The following is a 5435-nucleotide window of genomic DNA, read 5'->3' as shown; positions in this document are numbered from 1 at the left end:
CTCATAGGGTTTCTGAAGAATGGCTAGTGGGTTTGAACCACCAACCTTGTAGTTCAAATTGACTTTACGGTTCAGTGTGTATCCTATAGTGTTACATCAGAATTCCAATATGTCTTGTGTTATGTAGTAAGAGACTAGTTCCTTCCTATAATGAAACACAATATTGGAGACAAACTCAAATAAGCAAAGTGGGGCTTCCACAGTATGCAGACTACTACAGAGGGACATGTGCTTAGACCATCGCACAAAACATGTGCAGGTAAAATAGCCCTCACTGAAATTCAACAGTACAAATTAACTCAATTCATCAATATGGACTTGTTGTTGTTGTTAAGTGCCATCGAGTCGATTCCGACCCATAGCGACCCTGTACAGGGTTTCCGAGGCTGTAAATCTTTACGGGAACAGAAAGCCTCATCTTTCTCCCGCAGAGCGGGGGGTAGTTTCGAACTGCTGACCTTGCGGTTCGCAGCCCGATTCATAACCACTACGCATATGGACTAGGTATAGATAAAGTCAAGGGGACCTAGATTATGAGTTGGGTTACTAACCACAAGGTCAGCAGTTTGAATCTACCAACTTCTCCATGGGAGAAAGATGAGGTTTTCTGCTCCCATAAAGATTTACAGCCTTAAAAGCCCTATAAAAAGTCACTATGAGTTGCAACTGACACCATGGCATAACTACCACTACCACATACAAAGCCAGTTTAAATTAATTTTTGAACAATATTTACAAAGGAATAAATCCATTACTTTTGAAGACATCTTTCTACCCAGTACAACACAGGCAGGATGGTCCTCTGGGCCAATTTCAACAAAATAAATATTTTCTTTCAATTAGTCAAATTATTCTGAATCATTGTTTCTCAAGTGTTTAAGACAAGTTGTTATCTAATATAGGTTGAAAAGCCTTCTTACTGTAAATCTGTCTGTGATATGTATCTTCCTAGTCATTTCTTTCCTATAAGTAGCTTCAGCCTAATTCAGTTCATTCTTAACTGAATTACTACATTTTGAATTTAGTTTTTCTCTACCTGCATATTTGACATTCAATAAATCAACATCTAGATTATTTATTGATTTTTCTAGCACTATATATACATGTTGTTTTTGTTTAGTGCCATCGAGTTGATTCTGACCCATAGCGACCCTGTATAGGGTTTCCAAGGAGCAGCTGGTGAGCTTAAACCACTGACCTTGCAGTTCAAATGACTTTGCAGTCTGACCCATTAGCTCACAATGCCACACCAGGACATGCAGGTATTTAATTCAGCTTTAGCAAATGAAATAGAACTAAGGAATACACAAACACTATCTTTCTAGTAAGTGAAACATAAACTTGGTCTCATTTGGATTTGTTATTCAAGTGTTATTTTTTAAATCGCTAGTTTTGTTGCTGTTGAGGATATACACAGTAGAACACACACCAATTCAATAAATTCTTCATGTACACTTCAGTGACATTAATTACATTCTTCATGTTGTGCAGCCGTTCTCACATTCCTTTACCAAATTGTTTTTCTCCAATTAACATAAACTCACTGTCTCCTAAACTTCCTAGCTAACCTTTGGAGTTATTGTTATCAATTTGATCCCATACTGATAGGACTTTAAAAGAGCACAATGCTCAAGGCAGAGATTCTTTGCTAGTTAAATTATTGTTTGTTGTAAAGAAGTCTTTATGGGGTGTTTTTGGCTTAAGATATAAATATTATCTCAGTGCAAAATTTTCAGGGGTTCATCCAGCCTCAATAGCTTCAAATATTTTTAATTCCATGTAATTTTAAAACTCTGTTCCACATTTTCTCTCTTTTGATAAGGATCCTGTTACATAATCTTTGATAAATTCTTTCAGTTATGGTAGGCAAGGACAATATAATTCTTCTGGTCTCATGGTAAAGTAGGCAGTTCATGGAGGCAATTAGTTATGTATTTCCTTCTCTTATTCCTGACTCTTTTTCTTCAGCTGTTCTCCAGGGGAGTAAAGAGCATTTATTGTACCCTACATAGCAGCTTACACACTTCTAAGACCCCAGGCGCTACTCAACAAACCACAAAGTAGAACAGAAACACTGAACACAATATTAGGTCAATTAACTGGGATGTTCCAGGAAAGCAATAACCTAAACCTTCAGATCAAAAAATTTAATCCCATGAGGTATTTGGCTGTACATAAGCAGCCTGAGCAAAGGAGTTCTGGTAGCGTAGTGGTTACAAATCAGGCTGCTAACCTCACGGTCAACAGTTCGAAACTACCATCTGTTCTGTAGGAGAAAGATGAGGCTTTCTACTCTTGTAAAGATTTACAGCTTCGGAAACCCTGTACAGGGTCATTATGAGTCGGAACCAACTACACGGCACATAACAGCAACAAGCTGTCTGAGCAGCTGCTCTTTTGTTGTTTTTGGTTGTAAATACGTCTCTCATACAACATTTGCAATATAAGTTTTTACTGGGATACAAATCTGATTTTCTACAAATATCTATTCATAAACAAAAAGACGTCATATCTAAGAACACTGTCAATGTTTAATATAAATCAAAACTTAATTATTGCCATTTTTAAAAAGAGAATAAAGACCTCAAAACCAGTGCAGAAATAAAGCACACCATCTAATGTTGCCTGATTACCACTCAGAGAGATTTGGTTATGATGGCACAGCCAATTCAAATTCCTCTGATGCCTCTTTAAGCCCTAGGGCACCATTGCTGTTGTTGTTAATGCCATTGAGTTGGTTCTGACTCATAGTCATCCTGTATGTGGTTTCAGAGGAGAAGCTGGTGAGTTTGAACTGCCATCCTAGTTGTTCGCAATCTGCCTTAATAAAAGGTTTCACTGAATTCTACTCAACCAAGCATACATTTCAAACAGAAAAGAGAAAACTAGGAAGCAATTGCGTCTTTTTTTTTTTTTTGAGGTTTTCCTACTTAGTATTTAAAAACATAACAACAGCAGGGTAAATAAGCATTCTTATTTCTAAAGTTGTTTTTTAGTTAAAGAAAAGCAGCCTTTTTCAAGGGTGACAAGTGAACTGAAGGTCAGGAGGAAGCTGGGTGCTGGCCCTCACAAGCTCATGCTCCAGCCTCTGGAAGTGATCAGAGAGGGACTTCATGGAGGGAAAAGACCCCTGGCTGAGAACTCAGAGTGGCTGGTACAGCAGAGGGACTCCTTTGGTGGGGTGGGTGGGGCACCAGCTCAGCCTTGATCACTAGTTGCTGAAAGTAGGCTCTTAGGTGATTTCCTCGTGGCGTGGGTTGGTATGATTAACTGTTGTTGTTGCTGTTGTTAAGTGTCATCGAGTTGATCCTGACCCATAGCAACCCTGTAAGCAATAACACAAGGAGACGAGCCAAGAGAGCGGCTTATTCAGTTGGATTCTGAATCACAATCAGGAAATAGTCTTTATCTGGTGCAACCATAATTTCTTTCTTCCTTTTATTTGTGTGAGCTATTCGAAGGAACGTGAGGTCATTCTGGGTGTCAATCTCTCGCACAGTGCTGCGTGCCTTCAAGATGAAGTTGTGCATGAGGTTGGTGTACTGTGTGGTAGTGGAGTTGTCCATGGTGCTCTTGAAGGGAATGCCTTCCGTGTTCACCACGATAATCCCCTGCACGCCCTTCTGGCTCTGCAGCCGCTTCAGGTTTTCTTCGACCTCTGCCATCTCGACCAATCGGATAGCTCTGCATCACTGGCACTCAGGCACCAGTCGCATCTTAAATACTAATACTTACAACAACAGTGGTTACTGGTCATTTTTTCTTTGAGCAAAGAATATATATGAGACTAATATATAAGGGTGCTGCCTTAATGGATCTGGAGGCTAGGTTACATCATACACAATTCTGTAATGCTTCATCATTGATAAAAAATTGATTTATCAATGGAAACTTTAGGAAAATAATAGCTACATCGTTTTATATGGTAAGCAGTACATTTCTAAATATTTAATGAAGAATCAAGAAAGTTTATCTAGTGAAAATTAATTCTGAGACTAATGAAAACTATTGGATAGAAAAAAATTCAGTTAATTAAAAAAATTTTTTTTTGGTAACAGTGTTTCTAGTATCTTATAGACTTTCAAAGACTGCACATTTTTGCTCTGGTAGCGTAGTGGTTACTAATCGGGCTGCGAACCTTAAGGTCAGCGGTTCGAAACTACCAGCCGCTCCGCGGGAGAAAGATGAGGCTTTCTACTCCCGTAAGGATTTACACCCTCGGAAACCCTGTACAGGGTCGCTATGGGTCGGAACCGACTCAACGGCACTTAACAACAACAACAACAACATCAGAGATTGAGACAGACTAATAGATAATATATGTCCAAATAGTGATCAGGTCACAAAAACCATGTCACTATTCACATTCTAAATAAAGCACTTTCAACTATTCATAAAAACATTATAGATGATCATTAGACAATTTCAGCTAGAACTTTACTTAGTTCTGGGTAGGAAAGACAGTAGTATTTAGTTACAATAGTATTTAGTACCACTGTCTCTGTGGTGTGTAACGCTTGAATATAAGCATAAGTTTTCCTGAAAAAAAAAAAAAAAAATTCATGGAACATCCTAAAGAACCAGAAAGAAAATTATTGGAACTCATTGAAAGATTCAGCAAAGTGGCAAGGTACAAAGTTAATATACAAAAATCAGTTAGATTCCTCTACACTAAATCAAGCTCACCAGCTGCTCCTTGGAAACCCTATACAGGGTCACTATGGGTTGAAATCGACTCAACAGTACTTACCAACAACAACAACAACAATCAAGACAGTTCTCAAAAGGAAATTAGAAAAACAATATCATTTACAATGGCCACCCAAAAGATGAAATACTTGGGAATAAATCTAACCCAAGAAATAAAAGACATAGACAAAGAAAATTACAAAACTACTACAAGAAAGAAAAAGAGATTTACAAAAGTGCTAGAATATACCATGCTCATGGATAGGAATACTTATCATTATGAATGCATCAACACTACCCTAAGCAATCTATTGTTGATGTTGTTGTTGTTGTTAAGTGCTCTCGAGTTGGTTCCAACCCATAGTGACCCTGTATAGGGTTTCCAAGAAGCAGTTGGTGAGCTTGAGCCTCCAATCTTGCAGTTTAAACTGCTTTGCAGTCTCGTGCATTAACCCACAGCACCACACCAGGACACCTATCAATCTATGTTGTTGTTGTTGTTGTTAAGTTCCGTCGAGTAGGATCCGACCCATAGTAACCCTATACAGGGTTTCTGAGGAGCAACTGGTAAGCTTGAACCACCGACCTTACAGTTCAAACGGCTTTGCTGTCTGGCACATTAACCAGCAATCTATAGATATAATGTAATCCAAATCTAGATTTCAACATCTTCTTTAAAGAGACTGAAAAACTGACCAGAAACTTTATATGGAAAGGAAAGAGACCTCAGATAAGCAAGGCATTGC

At 38.4% G+C, this 5435-nt stretch overlaps 1 pseudogene; it reads right to left on the bottom strand.

Moving 5' to 3' along the window:
* Window positions 1–3365: 3365 nt before the first annotated feature.
* LOC102831070 lies at window positions 3366–3665 on the bottom strand (annotated as a pseudogene).
* Between the last annotated feature and the right edge of the window lie 1770 nt (window positions 3666–5435).

This window comes from Chrysochloris asiatica, unplaced genomic scaffold (genome assembly GCF_000296735.1).
Source record: "Chrysochloris asiatica unplaced genomic scaffold, ChrAsi1.0 scaffold00039, whole genome shotgun sequence".
Lineage (NCBI taxonomy): Eukaryota > Metazoa > Chordata > Mammalia > Afrosoricida > Chrysochloridae > Chrysochloris > Chrysochloris asiatica.
The sequence above is the reverse complement of the archived record's forward strand: the minus strand, read 5'-3'. Positions and strand labels throughout refer to the sequence as shown.